The following is a 20,874-nucleotide window of genomic DNA, read 5'->3' as shown; positions in this document are numbered from 1 at the left end:
TTGCTCTGTCCTGCATTCTTCTATGAAAGGCTTAATAACGTAGAAAAGTACTAGAAAACAAGAAACAAGCAGCATTTCTTCTTGCAAACATGTACCTGACTTAAGTTCAATCAATAAGCGTTGTTTCGGACTTTGCTACAAGCCTCTGCTATATTGCAGTTAGACAACAAATCCAAAGCTACAAGGGTTCCTGCATTAAGATGAATCCAGTCCAAATTGGATGTTGCAGGGGAACAAATGTGATCATCACTCCTTGGTTAGATTGCTTCTCAACCGTTCCTCATTAGGGGCAATCACTTTGAGCAGTTTGGAAAAACATGCAGTATAAATCTCTTAAGATTCGAGGATACACAGGCCAGAAATTAAAGGCCATTCTCTGACTAAATGTCTAAAAGCATATTAGTATGGGCACAGTCAGGTTGGGAGAGCTGCTGAGGAGCTAAAAGAAAACAAGTCATGTTGAAATGAAGTGCTTTGAAATCAGGTGTGAATTCAGTCAGAGCCCTACATGTTTTAAATAGATGTCACAGGACGATATGAGGTTGTGTAAATCTAGACAGATTATTATTATTTTTTTAGAGCTGGTTCTATAACATTGCTTACTGTGTGTAATTTCTAATAAACCTTTACCAAAAAAATTCTGTTTAGGTTGGATGGAAGTTTTTTGTCAACCTTTTCTTTCATGTTTTTCTTGGTATGTTTGGCCAAAATGGATAAGGTAATAAATACTAAAAAAGTAATTAATAAAAATGGTTAATGATCTAGGCACATTTTTATGGGCTGGAATGCAAAAGTTCTGAAGGGACCTTTTCTATACTTGTGAGTGACGGGTGTCGGGTGTCTCTCAGGTTCAGGCAGAGAGGGACCGGCTTGGTCCCAGAAGCCGATGATGGCAGCGTGGAGTCTGTGGCATGCAGCATGGAGTCAAAAGGAAGCTAGACAGACTCGTCTCAGCCCACAGCCTACAGAGGCTGGAACAGTGGCTTGGCTGAGGAAGCTGAGACAGCTCAGCTTGGCAATGCGAACTGCGCTTCCTCCTGGAAGGGAAAGCAAGGGAGTTAGCGCTGCTAGAGCCGAAGGTGGTGTAGCGGCAGGCTCCTCATCGACATATAGTTAGGGCTGGATCAGGTGACCCTGAATCCTCCCTTAGTTATGCTTCAATAGGTGTAGGCTGCTGGGGGATTCCCATGATGCACTGGGTGTGTATTCTTCAGTCACCTTTCTTACTCACTACAGGGAGTGCAGAATTATTAGGCAAGTTTTTTTTATTTTTGAGGAATAATTTTATTATTGAACAACAACCATGTTCTCAATGAACCCAAAAACTCATTAATATCAAAGCTGAATGTTTTTGGAAGTAGTTTTAGTTTGTTTTAGTTTGAGCTATTTTGGGGGATATCTGTGTGTGCAGGTGACTATTACTGTGCATAATTATTAGGCAACTTAACAAAAACAAATATATACCCATTTCAATGATTTATTTTTACCAGTGAAACCAATATAACATCTCCACATTCACAAATATACATTTCTGACATTCAAAACAAAACAAAAACAAATCAGCGACCAATATAGCCACCTTTCTTTGCAAGGACACTCAAAAGCCTGCCATCCATGGATTCTGTCAGTGTTTTGATCTGTTCACCATCAACATTGCGTGCAGCAGCAACCACAGCCTCCCAGACACTGTTCAGAGAGGTGTACTGTTTTCCCTCCTTGTAAATCTCACATTTGATGATGGACCACAGGTTCTCAATGGGGTTCAGATCAGGTGAACAAGGAGGCCATGTCATTAGTTTTTCTTCTTTTATACCCTTTCTTGCCAGCCACGCTGTGGAGTACTTGGACGCGTGTGATGGAGCATTGTCCTGCATGAAAATCATGTTTTTCTTGAAGGATGCAGACTTCTTCCTGTACCACTGCTTGAAGAAGGTGTCTTCCAGAAACTGGCAGTAGGACTGGGAGTTGAGCTTGACTCCATCCTCAACCCGAAAAGGCCCCACAAGCTCATCTTTGATGATACCAGCCCAAACCAGTACTCCACCTCCACCTTGCTGGCGTCTGAGTGGGACTGGAGCTCTCTGCCCTTTACCAATCCAGCCACGGGCCCATCCATCTGGCCCATCAAGACTCACTCTCATTTCATCAGTCCATAAAACCTTAGAAAAATCAGTCTTGAGATATTTCTTGGCCCAGTCTTGACGTTTCAGCTTGTGTGTCTTGTTCAGTGGTGGTCGTCTTTCAGCCTTTCTTACCTTGGCCATGTCTCTGAGTATTGCACACCTTGTGCTTTTGGGCACTCCAGTGATGTTGCAGCTCTGAAATATGGCCAAACTGGTGGCAAGTGGCATCTTGGCAGCTGCACGCTTGACTTTTCTCAGTTCATGGGCAGTTATTTTGCACCTTGGTTTTCCACACGCTTCTTGCGACCCTGTTGACTATTTTGAATGAAACGCTTGATTGTTCGATGATCACGCTTCAGAAGCTTTGCAATTTTAAGACTGCTGCATCCTCTGCAAGATATCTCACTATTTTTGACTTTTCTGAGCCTGTCAAGTCCTTCTTTTGACCCATTTTGCCAAAGGAAAGGAAGTTGCCTAATAATTATGCACACCTGATATAGGGTGTTGATGTCATTAGACCACACCCCTTCTCATTACAGAGATGCACATCACCTAATATGCTTAATTGGTAGTAGGCTTTCGAGCCTATACAGCTTGGAGTAAGACAACATGCATGAAGAGGATGATGTGGACAAAATACTCATTTGCCTAATAATTCTGCACTCCCTGTATGTGTTAATAGACCTCTCTGCACTGAATCATATCTGTTATTAATCTCTGTCTCTCTTCCACAGCATGTCTTTATCCTGTTTTCCTTCTCTCACCCCAACCGGTCGCAGCAGATGGCCCCGCCCTCCCTGAGCCTGGTTCTGCCGGAGGTTTCTTCCTGTTAAAAGGGAGTTTTTCCTTCCCACTGTCGCCAAAGTGCTTGCTCATAGGGGGTCATATGATTGTTGGGTTTTTCTCTGTATGTATTATTGTGGGGTCTACCTTACAATATAAATCACCTTGTGGTGACTGTTGTTGTGGTGCTGTATAAATACAATTGAATTGAATTGAATTGAATATTTGGTAGAATTGCCCCAAAAATATTTCAGTTGGGCCAAATGTTTTTGGTATCCTTCCTCAAGCTTTCTACAATAGTTTCCTGGAATCTTGGCCCAGTCCTCTTGACAGAACTGGTATAACTGGGTCAGGTTTGTAGGCTTTCTTGCTTGCACTCATCTTTTCAGTGTCGCCAACAAATTTTCTATGAGATGAGATCAGGGCTTTGTGATGGCCACTCCAGTACCTTGACTTTGTTGCCTTAAGCCAATTTGTAACTAATTTGGAGGTATGCTTGGGGTCATTGTCCATTTGGAAGACCCATTCGCACCTAAAACTTCAGACGTTGCTTCAGTATGTCCACATAATTTTCTTTACACATGATGCCATCTATTTTGTGAAGTGTTAGTCCCTTCTGCAGCAAAACAGCCCCAAAACATGATGCTGCCACCTGCCTACTTCACAGCTGGGATGGTGTTCTGAGGCTTCAAAGCTTCCCCCTTCTTCCACCAAATATACTGTTTATCATTATGGCCAAAGAGTTCAATTTTTGTTTTGTCAGACCACAGGATATGTCTGCAGAAATTAAGATTTTTGTCTTCATGTGCAGTTGCAAACTGTAGTCTGGCTTTTTTTTATGATGGTTTTAAAGTATTAGCTTTCTCCTCCCGGAGTAACCTTTGAGCTCATGGAGGTACAGGACTGGTTTTACTGTGGATAGGCACTTCTCACATGACACGACCTGAGTCTCTGCAGCAGGTACAGTCTGCTCTGCCCTTTCCTGTAGAGGGCGTCTGAGTTATGAGTCCAGTCCAGTTTGTTGTTCAGATGAACACCATCTGAACAACAAACTGGACTGTTGTCATGTGACTCACATGACAACATCTCCCACCCCATGCATGAGACTGTGACAGCACTGAGCAGCTCCTTCAGTGGGAGACTGCGGCACCCACGGTGTGGGACGGAGAGATTTCGCAGGTCTTTCCTCCCCACTGCTGTAAGACTCCACAATAAAGACTTTAACTGATCAAACACACACATCCACAAATGTGCAATAACACTAATGTGCAATAATCTTTTCTGGCATCGTTGTATTTTTACTCAGTTGTATATAGCATTTGTATTCTATTTTTATCTCATTGTATATTTTATTCTATTTTATTCTACTGTATATAGTATTTTATTTTATTCTATTCTGTACAGTTGTGTACAGTATTTATTCTAATTTTTGCTTCATAACTTTTGCACTGTCCACTTCCTGCTGTAACAAAACAAATTTCCCACGTGTGGGACTAATAAAGGTTATCTTATCTTATCTTATCTTGTCTTACCAGTTTCAGCCAGCATCTTCACAAGGTCTTTTACTGTTGTCCTGGGGTCGATTCAAACATTTCGCTCTCTGGGAATCTGTCTCCCTCCCCGGCGGTATGATGGCTGTACATACCCATGTTTTTTATACTTGCGTATTATTGTTTGAACGGATGAACATGGGACCTTCAGGCATATTGAAATTGCACCCAAGGATAAGCCACACTTGTGGAGGTCCATAAGTTTTTTCCTGATGTCTTGGTTGATCCCATGATGTGTATGGGGTGTGCCTTTATATGCATACACAGGTATGCCACCAGTTAACCCAAATTGATTCAATTAACCTATCAATGAATCACTTAACCTATCAGAAGCTTCTTAAGCTCAGACTGGAATCATCTGTAGTTTTCTTGTTGTTTAAAAGAACACTAAGCTTAGTGTATGTATACTTTTGACTTTGATTAAAACATTTTTTTTAAATGCATAACAATTTCAGAAATGCAAAAATATTTATTAATCCAAAACAAAAAAGTTTACACTGATTTGATGTTTGACGGTAAAGAAAAAATGCTTAAAAGCTACTCTACTGTACAGATATGCAAGACATGTTTAGGTGCTCACAACATAATTTCACAATAAATTTTGTGTACAAATAAGATTGCCTTGCTGCAAATGTATTTTCTGCAGTACTGGCTCTGTATTAATACTGATCTATATTAATGTGTATAAGGGGCTAAAAGTTTTATTTGAAGCACCTGACACCACGTGACCGAATGTAAATGAAGGAACATACTGTCACTCGACACAATGTAGAGTTCAGTTCATTTAACAGAAATCAAACAAAGGCAGTCTCATCAGACACATTTTCAGAATGTTAAATATAGTTTTACATATATGAAACAAGTTTTCTAGATAAAGGAGGAGGACAAGAGGAGTGAAAATAGCCTTTGAATCTCTGAGTGTATATTTGGAGGTGATGGCATTGTTTGTGCACAGACTTCCTCACCTTTCCCAACAGCCAGGCTTATCAGACGCTTACTTGTAGAAGAAGGCTTTAGGAAGTTTGGGAGAAAAGTGGGGCAGGTAGACTTAGAAAGAACCATCACTTTCTTTATATAGTACACTCCCTGTCCAGAATATAGATCAGGTTGCTGCACAGTATCAGTTACTGACTGCTCTGTCCTTGAGAAGCAGAGGGGAATAAATAGGAGATGGGCTGTATCTCTTCCATGGTGGACTTCAGAAAAAGTTGGTTCAACAACAGAGCAAAAAGAACTATGAACAGTTTTGATAGCATTGGGTAGAAGCAGGCAGAGAAAACAGAATGTTAGGTTTATGTTGGCACAAACCTATTGCTGGAACAATCAGAGACAATTCTACTGCAGCTAGCAAAGCATGGAGCACCAGGCCGAACTCTTTGTGTGATCTCGTGCACGAGGGAGATGACTGAGACGAGCGCTGTTCCTGCCGCTCAAACCCCAGTCACTCTCAGTCAGCTTCCCAGTAGCACTGCTCTTTATTTTGGTTACATAAATATGCATAGGTTCATTAACATATGACGTCTCAAACAGGCATATATGTGAACAAAGAGTACCAGTCTGTGTGTAGTGTGTGTGTGTGTGTGTGTGTGTGTGTGTCAAGATGTGACCCTGTGAACAACTCCCCAAAGCTGGTGCGAGGAGTCCAGCGGTCCACCTAAACAGAGGGCTCTTATACTTAAACAGATACAGAGTAGGTGTCCTCCCATAGTATAAATCAGAGAGAGAAGGTACGACCTCTCTCATGACCTTAGGATGTGTGTGCATGCCAGAGCACTCTGGAACGCACACAGAGCCTTTGCAGACTGCTAAGGATCAGACATCCTATCAGTATACAATCGATTATATACCTCTAAGCATATATGGTTATATGTTTCTAAACATAAATGACAATCCAACAATATAAACCTGACACAGAATAGCCATTTGTTTTTTCTCCTCTGGTATCACAATGTATGACAAACATAAATTTATCTAATTTAACTGATTTCTTTCAACAATCTCTACTTCAAACAAGTAGCAGATTAATAAACCATGAGAGTAATTTGCTGAATAATGCAAGATAGCAAGAAAAATGCATCATATTATCTGCAATGTGATTACAGAAAATATAAGATATGACCATCAACTGACAAAAGTGGACAATGCATATACTGCATATACTGAAAAAGGCCCTTGGAAGAACATCTATTAAACATATTAATAGATATGTACATATGAATATATTACAAAATGTTCATTTAGTAGCTGATACATATCCTCTATCTTTACTTGGAAAAACATTTTTCTGTAACACTGTTTTAATCCTGATCTTAATCTTTTGCTATACAAAAGCACAAAACAACTTATTCTGCAGTTTAAACAACACAACATCACTAAAGTTTTGGCATCTGTTTGAGAAGACAAAACAACTTAAATAATGCAAATAAATAACACCTAGCTCTGAAATGAAATGTGAACCACTTTATTTACATAATATTTGGAAAAATATTTTATTCAAGAAGTTGAAATGATGAATACTAATACTGAGAATAATATTGTTATCTGACAGGTGATTCTTTGCCAGACAGATGTATTGTATTATAACAGGGTGAATGAAAGATTTCCTATATGTGTGCTTATTGCAGCACTGAATCAGTCTTTTCCAATAAGTGGTGAAGAGGGTGGTCAGGATCATACTTGATGGATAACACAGGCTTCATCTAGTTTCCAATTTATACTTGGGGTGTGCATACTGAAGTTCCCTTGTTATGTCTTGCACCTCTGTGTTCTTGCCCCTTCCATTTACAGACTCCAGTTACAAATCTCCACATCATTGAAAGTTTTAGTATAGCGCTTGTGCTCTCTGACTGGCGTCCTTTTCTTAAAGAAATCTAGTAGTTACTCATGGACACTTTCCATTATAAATATTAATCATAGAGAAATCAAACGGGGATGGCAGTGATAAGACACTAGAGCCGAGCAGAACTGTAATGTCACCAGGTACTTAAATACAGTGGCTTGCAAAAGTATTCGGCCCCTTGAACTTTTCCACATTTTGTCACATTACAGCCACAAACATGAATCAATTTTATTGGAATTCCAGGTGAAAGACCAATACAAAGTGGTGTACACGTGAGACGTGGAACGAAAATCATACATGATTCCAAACATTTTTTACAAATAAATAACTGAAAAGTGGGGTGTGTGTAATTATTCAGCCCCCTGAGTCAATACTTTGTAGAACCACCTTTTGCTGCAATTACAGCTGCCAGTCTTTTAGGGTATGTCTCTACCAGCTTTGCACATCTACAGACTGAAATCCTTGCCCATTCTTCTTTGCAAAGCAGCTCCACAACTGCCCTGTGACAGCCTCAGAAGTTGTCTAAGAGAATATTGGGAGCAACAACACCATGAAGTCCAAAGAACACACCAGACAGGTCAGGGATAAAGTTATTGAGAAATTTAAAGCAGGCTTAGGCTCCAAAAAGATTTCCCAAGCCTTGAACATCCCACGGAGCACTGTTCAAGCCATCATTCAGAAATGGAAGGAGTATGGCACAAGTGTAAACCTACCAAGACAAGGCCGTCCACCTAAACTCACAGGCCGAACAAGGAGAGCGCTGATCAGAAATGCAGCCAAGAGGCCCATGGTGACTCTGGACGAGCTGCAGAGATCTACAGCTCAGGTGGGGGAATCTGTCCATAGGACAACTATTAGTCGTGCACTGCACAAAGTTGGCCTTTATGGAAGAGTGGCAAGAAGAAAGCCATTGTTAACAGAAAACCATAAGAAGTCCCGTTTGCAGTTTGCCACAAGCCATGTGGGGGACACAGCAAACATGTGGAAGAAGGTGCTCTGGTCAGATCAGACCAAAATGCAACTTTTTGGCCAAAATGCAAAACGCTATGTGTGGCGGAAAACTAACACTGCACATCACTCTGAACACACCATCCCCACTGTCAAATATGGTGGTGGCAGCATCATGCTCTGGGGGTGCTTCTCTTCAGCAGGGACAGGGAAGCTGGTCAGAGTTGATGGGAAGATGGATGGAGGGGCAGTGGCCCCCCACACCCTCTAGCAGATCATTACATGAAGGAACCTTTTAAAAACAAGCGCGTTCATGCTCACAGGTGCACACACGGGTGATCACACACACAAACTACACCCTTTTTGGCTCCTACCTCAAAGCACACTGTGCGCTGTCGATCTCACGTGCTGCACAATAATGTTTAATATCTAGTATTTACTGTCATATTCCCATATATCATTGTGATGTTGTTTATTACTCTCGTTTTCTTCTGCTTGCTTTCTTTTTCTTTCTCAACAGGTGATCCAGGTGATCGATATATGTATTTTTGTCTGCTTATTCTGTTGGTTTTGGTTTTGCCCTTTTTCCCCGTCCCTCTTCTCAGCTGTTTTCTTTCCCTCTTTCTTTCTCCCTTTCTTTCCACCAGTCAAGTCTGTCCCGTATTCAGCAAGTGAAAATAAAATAAACAATAAAGGTGAATCAAATGGACCATTACGGCAAGGCTGGGATGGTCCATTTGGTAAAGTAAATCCGTTGGGCATCTTTCTTCGCCTTTAGACAATAATTCTGATGGCAAAAGAACCAAACGGGACAGGTTAAAAAAAAAGAAAAAAAAAAAAAAAGGGACAGGGAAGCTGGTCAGAGTTGATGGGAAGATTGATGGAGCCAAATACAGGGCAATCTTGGAAGTAAACCTCTTGGAGTCTGCAAAAGACTTGATACTGGGGCGGAGGTTCACCTTCCAGCAGGACAACCACCCTAAACATAAAGCCAGGGCAACAATGGAATGGTTTAAAACAAAACATATCCATGTGTTAGAATGGCCCAGTCAAAGTCCAGATCTAAATCCAATCGAGAATCTGTGGCAAGATCTGAAAACTGCTGTTCACAAACGCTGTCCATCTAATCTGACTGAGCTGGAGCTGTTTTGCAAAGAAGAATGGGCAAGGATTTCAGTCTGTAGATGTGCAAAGCTGGTAGAGACATACCCTAAAAGACTGGCAGCTGTAACTGCAGCAAAAGGTGGTTCTACAAAGTATTGACTCAGGGGGCTGAATAATTACGCGCGCCCCACTTTTCAGTTATTTATTTGTAAAAAATGCTTGGAATCATGTATGATTTTCGTTCCACGTCTCACGTGTACACCACTTTGTATTGGTCTGTCACGTGGAATTCCAATAAAATTGATTCATGTTTGTGGCTGTAATGTGACAAAATGTGGAAAAGTTCAAGGGGGCTGAATACTTTTGCAAGCCACTGTATAAGCACTGCCTCAGCCTGAGCTTGTTCAGTCATTATTTGTGAACTAGGCATGGATCTTATATGATTTTCTTGTTGTACGGTCTGTGTAATATGTGATAATTGAATAGATGAATATTAAATAATAAATGCCTGTAGTCTGCCCTTCTAGGAGATGGAGCCATCTGTCCACTGAACTCTGAGCCCCCTGACCTCAGTAACGTGCCAGAGGAATATCGTAGCCTGGAAAAGAGATTTAGATTGTACCTCAGCTCTTCCATTCTGTATGTCATATGACTGCAGAACCGATATACTCCCAGGTAAACTTCTCCTCTTAAATCTAGAAAGGGACACTATGGAAAAACATCAAAATATCACCGACTCTCTAGGTGCAGGCATCATTCATCATTCTTCCTCATTTTGCTGTCTTTTTTGTTTGTAAATCTGCCATTTGTCGGGGTTTTTGCATCACTGAGAGTACCCTCTGTAAAAATCCCTTTTAAACAGAAGACCAAGGCTGAGCAAGCCTTCACTTTCCTGAACAAGGAAGGTTTTCTCTTCGGCACCTATCCCTGCTCCAGCCAAATCCTGCATAGCAGTATGGGGCAAATGACGCCCGGAGAGTAATTCTCAGTAGTGCTCAGTCTGTCTTCAGTCCAACAACAAGGAGTAAAGAGCGTAAAGAGCTACAGACCACTATAGAAGAGAGCTGACTGGCTATGGTTTATTCATGACATCACATCCCTCTCTTGCTTGCCATCAGGGTCGTCGTGTCACTGCCCACCCCTCCCCTGACAGTGGCACTGCATCGCATGGGGGAAGGGCACAGTCCCCAGGTTTTCTTGGAGGCCTTCCAGCCCACAGCAGAAACATGCCAGTGGCCTCCGCTGGAGTGAGCGCCGATGCTGCTGCCCTTGTTGTTGTGGGAGCCCCAGACGGCGGGTCTGAGTCTGTGGCAAGAATCACAAGGGAACTTTGCAGACATCAGCCAGGCCGTGCTTGACCAACTGGGCCTCTCCCCGGAAGATCATCAACGGTGGTTCAGGGCCTGCTGGATGATGGGGGAGGATCGTCTGTTCGGGTGGGCACAGAAGCTGCATGACACGGTGCCGTCGGAGGGAGAAGCCCGCATGCTGGCCAAGATCGTTTTGGAGCAGTTTGTGGAGGGGCTGCATGCAGACACGCTGGCAAAGGAGTATATGGCAGCCGCGGCAGAGGGGGCCAGGGACAGTTATCCAGCCAGCGAGCAGACAGACCTGGCGCCAGTGCCAAGGCGGAAAATCCACCTGCGCGTCCTGGTGGAGCTTCCAGATACTTCCAACTGTAAAGTTGGCCCATTCTTCCACACAAACAGTCGACCCATGCAGCCATCAACACATAATACAAGATGATAAGCTCATCCCCTCCAAGGGAACCATATCCAGTGTTGGGGAGTAACGGAATACAAAATGTGAGTAACTGTATTCCGTTACAGTTACCGTTTAAAAAGGTGGTATTTAGAATACAGTTACTTTGTAGAAATAAATGGATTACACGGCGGTACTTTCCTGTTTCATATTGTGGTGGGTCAGGACTGTTTGGGTTTTGTTTGACAGCTACGTTCTGTCAACTAGAGGGCAAGCTCCACCCTTGTGCGTACTTCTCCTGTCGTCTCTCTCCTGCAGAGCAGAACTACGACATCGGGGACAGGGATCTGCTGGCAATCAAACTCGCCCTGGAGGAGTGGCGCCACTGGCTAGAAGGCGCAACAGAACCCTTTGTGGTATGGACTGACCACAAGAACCTCGAATACATCCGGTCGGCTAAACGACTAAACGCCCGACAAGCCAGGTGGGCTCTGTTCTTTACCAGATTCTGCTTCACCATCACCTACAGACCCGGTTCTCGGAACGTGAAACCCGATGCCCTTTCCCGCCAATTCACCACCTCAGAGGATCCCACCCGTGAGGCTCCCATTCTCCCTCCCACATGCATAATCGGAGCCCTGTCGTGGGAGATCGAGTCTGCCATACGGGAGGCCCAGCGGGCAGAACCGGATCCAGGGACTGGTCCCCCAGGATCGCTCTTTGTTCCCACGTCTGTTCGCTCACGAGTGCTACAATGGGCCCACAGGGGAAAACTCACCTGTCATCTGGGCATTCATCGCACCATCACCTTCATCAAGCGGTTCGCCTGGTGGCCTATACTGGCCAAGGACGTCCAAGAATTCATCGCCGCCTGCCCAACCTGTGCCCAGAATAAACCTGTCAACCAGCCCGCTGCCGGCCTAATTCATCCCTTACCTACGCCAAGCCGCCCCTGGTTGACTTTGTCACTGGTCTTCTGCCGTCATCAGGTAACACAGTCATCCTCACCATTGTCGACCGTTTTTCTAAAGCTGCCCACTTTGTGGCTCTCCCCAAGCTCCCCACTGCCCTGGAGACCGCCCGGCTTCTGTCAACTCATGTGTTTCGCCTCCACGGGATCCCCGCTGAAGTAGTCTCGGACCGAGGTCCACAGTTCACCTCGCGTGTTTGGAGGGAGTTCTGCACCTCCTTAGGGGCCCAGGTCAGTCTCTCGTCAGGTTTTCATCCACAAACCAACGGTCAAGCAGAACGGGCCAACCAAGAACTCAAAGCAGCTCTCCGTTGCTTGACATCCACTAATCAGACCACCTGGAGCGAGCAACTGACGTGGGTGGAGTACGCTCACAATAGCCTTACCTCGTCGGCCACAGGCGTCTCTCCGTTCGAGGCCTCCCTGGGGTACCAACCTCCCCTGTTCCCTGCAATCAAAGGTGAGCACTTTGTGCCCTCTGTTCAGCAGCACCTGCGGCGGTGTCGGCGCGCATGGCGGGCCACTAGAGCTGCCCTCCTTCGGACGGCAGACAGAAACAAATGGCTGGCAGATCGCCACAGGACCCCGGCTCCGGCCTACTCACCTGGACAGAAGGTTTGGCTCTCGACCCGGTATGTACCTCTCAGAACAGAATCACAAAAGCTCTCCCCCACCTTCATTGGACTGTTCGAAGTAGACTCCGTTGTTAACCCTGTTTCTGTGCGTCTCAAGCTACCCAGGACCATGCGTATCCACAATGTGTTTCATGTTTCACAAATCAAACCCCACTGTTCCAGTAGCTCAAGTTTCCTGTGCCTCCGTCTCAGAGACTTAACAAGTGTTTCTTTGTTCCTAGATTCCCCGGACCCGTCTCCATGTTTCCTCGTGGGGAGTGTGGAAGGAGTGACTGGTCGCTAGTGGAGAAGAGAGAGGTTGAACTGAGCGCGTGTGTGATTTCCCTGTTTTCCCTGGACCCCAGCCCCTCACGTCTTGTATATAGCACTAACCCCGCACTGTCTGTACATACATTTGGTGAAGATCTGTAATAAACAGTCTCTGTTTGAACGCTATTCAGGAGTCCTGCGAGTGGATCCTCTAAGCAGCCCGTGACAATAAGGATATTTGTGATGGCAGATATTAGCGAAATTAGTCATCATTCTCAAAATCCAAAGGTGCACTGATAATTCAACTTTATTATGATGACTCTGAAACATCAAATCACCTAGGGTCAAAACAAGGATGCCTGTATTTTACATTGTGCAATTCACCACCAAATCTGAGTTCCTCATTGATGAGGAATCTCATTTCATCTCATTTCTTTGTTTAATTCCCAAGATGCAAAAACAATATGGCATTGACAAAATACTCACTCCATTTGTTGACAATGTTAACATATTAGAAAACAGTGGTATGACTGTCTTATTTACCAAATAATCTTTCTATTGCACGATTGCTAACTGAAAATCATTTGGGTTTGAACTCAATTCTTGATAATGTTGAATCATTCTGTGCAAACTACAACTGCAGAATGTGTTTTATTGACAAAGTCTCTGCTCAAAAGGTGTTTAGTGAAAATGATCCACAATTGAAGTTGCTCACAAAATTAACCAATGAGGAGCCCCACAGCTATCCTGTGGAGAAACCAAGGGAATGATATCTTAGAGCAGGGGTCTGCAACCTTTAACACCCAAAGAGCCACTTGGACCCGGTTTCCACGCAAAAGAAAACACTGGGAGCCGCAAATACTTTTTGAAATCTAAAATGAAGATAACACTGTATATATTGTTTTTTTTTACCTTTATGCTTTGTGTGAACAACTAAAGTAAGTAAGTAAAGTTTATTTATTAAGCGCTTTTCACAGACAGGCAGTCACAAAGTGCTGTACACAAAGATTAAAATAAACAATACAATCAATAGACTGTTAGGGTTCAGATATTGAGGAGGAATCCAAAATAATAACCACTGACCCGGCCTGGTGCAATTAGACGAAGATTTTAATGCACACATGTGGAGTCCAACACTGTGCAGTGTTGAACTATCTTACAATAGTCAGAACAAAAACTTTATAGGGTTGGGGGTGATACTGCTCCCCCCCTTCTGTTGCCAAGCAGACCCAATACAGCATACGTCAATCCAAAACCACAACTGTTCTGTTGACAACTTTTAACATAGTTTAAAAAAGAACATTGTCTTCGGCTCGAACCCAGGTGCTTCCTGTCACCATCCTGCCCAGGCTTATCTTCTGGAACATCAGGCCCACGTTCTGCACAAACTGTCACTCATGCAGGCACAATTTTGCAGTTGCAAGCAAAACATAATTAAACTCTTACCTATATAGATGAGTCTAATACTGTGTGTGTGTGGGTGTGTGTCTGTGCATGTGTGATCCTCACGCTGCACCTTAATTGACCTCAGCTTAAGCAACCAGGCTAAGGCCATCCTGTGTGTGCCGATCTTGACTTATATGTAAAATATATAAAACAAATGTTCCAATCTAATACAACTACTTAAAGCTTAATCAAAGCTTAATCAAAAATATAAATGCATAATAAAATGACAAACCAACTCAGACTGCTTTCAGTTTCACTTCAGCAAGCCTCGCAGACGTGTTTCCTGTCTCATTTTAGCATAGAGTATATTTCCTGTCCCTGCAGCTCAGTTTCTCACCCACTGAAGACTTCAGTATAAGAATATAAAAACATTCAAAAGCCTTTAAAATTATAGATTCAACTCAACAGTTTAAAGTGGTTCTTACTGGACTTGTAATAAAAGCTTAATATGATACCAATATATTTGAACATCTGAATGCATCTGAAGGCAACATCACTATTAACACTAGATTTACTATCCTGCGCAAATTTGCGTAACTTCCCTAAACCCAATACCCCCTAGAATTACTGGCTTTTTTATTTTCTGGTGCAAGTCCCGAGGTGTTAAGCACCCCTGCTGAGATTTTCACAGGTCGTCAGCTTGTTTCTCCTACAGCTTTTGTTGTGCAAACCACCCATTGTCCTTGAGGCCTGGCACATTTGCATTTGCTCACTCAGAGTTGCTCAGATCCAAGGCAGGCCAAACCTCTGTGTTACAACTTTCAGAAATGCCTGATAGAAATGCTTCAACTTACTCATGAGATTTTGACCACATTTTTTGCGGAAGTCACAACTATACTGAATGCACGACCGTTGTTGCCAGCTGCAAGAAATGCTTGGTAGGGAACAGCTGTTCCCTACCAAGGTTCGTTTCAAAGTTTGAAAGACTTTGAAATAAAACAGACTTGTGTACCCATATATTGTGAATGTCTGTCTTTTGTATGTAGGTTGTAACACAGAGGTTTGGCCTGCCTTGGATCTAAGTAAACAAATGCCAATGTTGCACACACACACACACACACACACACACACACACACACACACACACACACACACACACACACACACAGCAAATCTGCATTTATTTGTCCCACAAGTGGAAAATCTGCATTGTCATTGCAAAAAGTGGACAGAGCTCAGTATAGAAAGTGCACTATACAAACAATCTGGAAACATAAATATGGACACGTGTATTCAAAAATATTGGTGTATGTATACACACACACACACACACACACACACACACACACACACACACACACACACACACACACACACAGCAAATCTGCATTTATTTGTCCCACAAGTGGAAAATCTGCATTGTCATTGCAAAAAGTGGACAGAGCTCAGTATAGAAAGTGCACTATACAAACAATCTGGAAACATAAATATGGACACGTGTATTCAAAAAATATTGGTGTATGTATACACACACACACACACATATCTATCTGTCTACGTGTGTGTGTGTGTGTGTGTGTGTGTGTGTGTGTATATATACATACACACACATACACATATATAAAAAAAAAAAAACACCCAGCACGCCCCTGTGGGCGGTTTATCCTTCAAGCTCGGGTCCTCTACCAGAGGCCTGGGAGCTTGAGGGTCCCTCTGCAGTATCTTAGCTGTTCCTAGGACTGCGCTCTTCTGGACAGAGATCTCCGATGTTGTTCCGGGATCTGCTATATATATATATATATATATATATATATATCTGTATGATATAGATGTGTCTGTGTGTATAACTAGACTTTATGCTTTAAGTTCATGAACTTATGGCATTCATTTCAATCCTGTTTGTAAGAGCAATCATGTGTCCTATTGGTGCCATTGTGGATTGCTGGTCAGAAAGTTTTCTGGTGCCACTAATCAAAGAGACAATGCCCCGAGATAGATTCATTTCAATTATGCAACACCTTCGATTTGATGACAGGGACACGCGGGCAGAACGGGTGAAAACAGACAAATTTGCAGCGATCTCCGACATCTGGACACGCTTCAACGAGAACTGTGCTAAGAGTTTCACCCAGGGGAACACATGACCATAGATGAACAGCTGTTCCCTACCAAGGTTCGTTGTCCATTCACCCAGTATATTGCAACCAAGCCAGACAAATTTGGGATCAAGTTCTGGATGGCCACGGATTTGGACACCAAATATGTCTGCAGTGCATCTCCTTACTTGGGAAAGGACCCCAGTCGTCAGAAGGAGAGAGGCTGGCAGAGAACGTGGTCATGAAACTGATGGAGCCGTTTTTGGATGATGGAAGAAATGTCACAACGGACAATTTCTTTACTTCACTGTCACTGTCGCACAGACTGCTGCAGCGCAAAACAACATTACTGGGCACGGTGAATAAAGTCCAGCGTGAACTTCCTCAACTTGCAAAAGATACTGCAAAGCGAGAGGTATTCTCCACTTCAGTGCTTAGAAGTGGCAGTGTGTCCTTGACAATTTATGCACCTAAAAACCAAGACTGTGTGTGTTCTAAGTTCCATGCACCAAGGCGTGACGATCGGTGACGGCAGAAAGAGGAAACCCAACACGATCACAGACTACAACCACATGAAGGTATGTGAATGTGTGTACAATTTACACCAGTGCTACAATGTTTTCTGATGTGTGCTATACAGGCCTATAGAAAAAACATATACTCATGACTCTCTCGCTCTGCTTTTACAGTGTGGTGTAGACGTGTTGGACCAAAATGGCACGGATGTATTCTGTAAGATCAGCAACACGCAGGTGGCCAGTAGCGGTTTTCTACAATATGCTGGACCTGGCGGCAGTGAATGCCTACATTTTGTACAAGGCATGTACAGGGTGGACAGGCAAAAGAAGATTGTTTCTGCGTCTTCTAGCTCAGCAACCGTTGCCGATTCATGCAGCACAAGGAAATCTTAGCACAGAGGCAGGTGCTGTGCCAGGGACTGTAAAGACAACACAGTGCCAGGTGCAAGAGAGCTGCAACAGGAATCGCAGCAGATTTACCTGTGCAACATGTAAGAAATTCACCTGTGCCAAATGCAGGGATGATGGACACTGGGTCTGCAAACCCTGTAAAGTTTGAAACACTTTGAAATAAAACAGACTTGTGTACCCATATATTGTGAATGTCTGTCTTTTGTATGTAGGTTGTAACACAGAGGTTTGGCCTGCCTTGGATCTGAGTAAACAAATGCCAATGTTGCGCACACACACACACACACACACACACACACACACACACACACACACACACACACACACACAGCAAATCTGCATTTATTTGTCCCACAAGTAGAAAATCTGCATTGTCATTGCAAAAAAGTGGACAGAGCACGGTATAGAAAGTGCACTATACAAACATTTTATATATATATACATATATACATATTTTATATATATATACATATATACATACATACATAGTTATACACACAGACACATCTATATCATATATACACACACACACATATATGTGTATGTATATATATATATATGTGTGTGTGTGTGTGTATATGATATAGATGTGTCTGTGTGTATAACTAGACTTTATGCATATTATATAAGGTGTGGCTATATAAATATATAAATATATGTACAACTCTGTGTATATATGTTTATGGACAGGCATGCAGGCAGGTAAGGAAGGAAAGCAGCCTTGCAGGGAAGGAAAAACTTGAATCTCTCATGGTTAGGGGTTGGGAGAGGTGTGTTTGCACAACAAAAGCAGGAGAACAATGGAGCTGACGACCTGTGAAAATCTCAGCGGGGTGCCAAGAGGTGTTAAGGTTGGGGGGAATTTACGCAAATCTGCGCAGGCCAGTAAATCTAGTAGTAGGGACTTGCACCAGGGAAAAAAGGCTCAGTAATTCTAGTGTTAATAATGAAATGGTAATGATGATTATAAAAATAGCAGCAAATAATAGCAGCATAATATTCCAGCACTCCCGACACTCCCTCTCTTGTGGTGGCCCTCAAAGAGGGTCACCACACTTTACTTATGTCATTGCTCTGACCCTCTCTAGAAAGAACACTCCATGGGTAAAGTTAGGTTCTTCCTCGGTCCCTCTCTCGTGGTCCATCAGGCCTCCTGCAAAGGAAACAAAACACCTTTTCCTCCTACGGCTTGCTAACTTACTCTGTTCCTCAATTGTTCTCTTTATCCAAACTTGGTTCAACCTAATATTACTCCAAACATGAGCCTCTATATATTATTCAACATTACCCATCATTTTGTAAAACTCTTAAAGCGCTACTTTCATGTCTCTGCATGTACTTCCTGTTGCCCCCTTATCTGATCATCAACATCCTGTGCACAAAACCGTCGCTGCTGCAAGTGCCTTCACTCTGACCTCAGAGTGAAGAAACACCTATTCTACTAAAGGATCAAAGAAAAACAACCACTTTAATCAACTAAGTGTAAGCACATAATTAATTACTCCTCAATAAATTTCATCATAGCTAAAAGCTCCCTAGAAACAACTTCTATGTGTTAACCCTAACTCCATTTTAAAAACTCACAGTTCCTGTGTTATTTCGATTCTTGGTATAGCATTTTATTTCATTTTGCTGCTCTTAATGTAATGATACATTCTAATTTATACTAGAGATGGACCGATCCGATATTACGTATCGGTATCGGTCCGATACTGACCTAAATTACTGGATCGGATATCGGCGAAAAATAAAAAATGTAATCCGATCCATTAAGTATCAAAAAAAGCATCTCACAAAACTTGCAACACGGCGTAACTCGGCTCATAACCGTAGCACGTCGGAGCAGTGTGCTCACGTGATAGAGCGGCTGTGTGTATTTGTAGCCGCTACCAAACCAGCATTTCATCTCCGAGGAAGTTATCCCAGAGAGAAGTAAAGCAAGTGTGTAAGTTCATCTCTGAATGTTTGTAAAGCGTTCCCGTGTTAAGCTTAACAACCGATATATGGAGCGACTGCTTCTCTCTCTCCCTCCCTCTCCTGCCGCTACTTCAATCGTGAAACTGCTTAACGATCAGCTGATCGGCTTTTCTGTCGCGAGTCCGTCTCTCTTCTTTGTTTTTGGCCCACTTTGCACCAGAAAGAGGAAACCAGCGGCGGAACAACAGCAGCACCTTTAAGCTTGATAAGCTGTTGTTAGAATTTATTTAATATTACTTTCTACACCAGGATCCTTTTCACGTAGCTGACGGCTGGTAACTGTGCAGGGGCGGATCTAGCAAAGTTTAGCCAGGGGGCGATAGGGAATGAACAGGGAAAAGGGGCACAAAGACATACTTTTCTTTCTTATTCTCATTTAAAATATGTAGCTTTTAATAAATAATTATCTGAATCTTACACCCAAAGTTTTAATCTGATGTAAAATGTATAGAAGTCCATTACTATATATAGTAACTCTTAAGTCTATATACCCTAGTAAGCTATAGTACTTTTTCCTTTGGGAAGGTACCGTCTGTGAATTCTGCAATTCTGTTGAAGAAAGATGTTGAATCTATTTAATTATTCTTGAAAAATAATTTGTTTCTGTGCATTTTTTCCACCCTGCATCAAATTAAAGTTGATTACGTCGATTAAGCATCATGAGGTGGAGGGTGGGTGGTTCCCTTTTTTTTTTTTTTTTGCTGGGAGTTTGCAACCCTATTAGTTAGGTTGCTTAATATTTCTGCTAAGTACTCTTTAAAATACCAGAATAGGGAGGATGGAGTAGGTTTAAGTTAGGTTTTAAGTTAGGTAAGGTTTATTAGATTGATCAGTGTTGCTGAACTATGAAATATTTTGGGTGCAGTGTATTTTTTACACACAGGTATAACAGAATAGCTTTAGTGTTGTTGTTTATTTAAACTTGAGTATGAACTTATACAAAATGCAGCAAGATATTAAAAAAACAGTTTTATTGATTAAAAACACAATATCGGATTCATATCGGTATCGGCAGATTTCCAAATTTATGATATCGGTATCGGTATCGGACATAAAAAAGTGGTATCGTGCCATCTCTAATTTATACTTTATCAGACTTAACCCAAATATATAAGCTTTCTCCCTTTGCTTCTGTTTTAAACAAAAAACTTGGTCACTTCAACAAGCATTTGTTATTCTGTAACTGCATTTTATATACTAAGACTTATGTAAAGCTGCATGTGTTATCTCAATCTTTTACATGTCACACAGTTTAGTTACAAGCAAACTCCTATTCAGTTCCTCTTTTCTGTCACTTGTTAGTGGGCCAACTCGAATTCAGTTAAAAGCTAAAGGAATTTCAGGCCCTTGGCCTCAAATCAATACTGTCATGTGTGTTAAGAACTCCATATGTCTGTAAGCGTGTGCAATCCTTCAATAACCCAGGTCATTCTCACAGTAGATTGGCTAATCATTAACGCTAACCAAAAGTTTTTGACCCTCAAGAGACGACTTTCTGAGCCACAACTCCTTTAAAGGCACAGAATGCAATGTGTATAAAATCATTTCTATGTATATAATCTTCAATGCTATTCATCTGGGTCA

The sequence above is a fragment of the Oreochromis aureus genome, linkage group 23 (genome assembly GCF_013358895.1).
Source record: "Oreochromis aureus strain Israel breed Guangdong linkage group 23, ZZ_aureus, whole genome shotgun sequence".
NCBI classification, from domain to species: domain Eukaryota; kingdom Metazoa; phylum Chordata; class Actinopteri; order Cichliformes; family Cichlidae; genus Oreochromis; species Oreochromis aureus.
Note: the sequence above shows the minus strand (reverse complement) of the source record.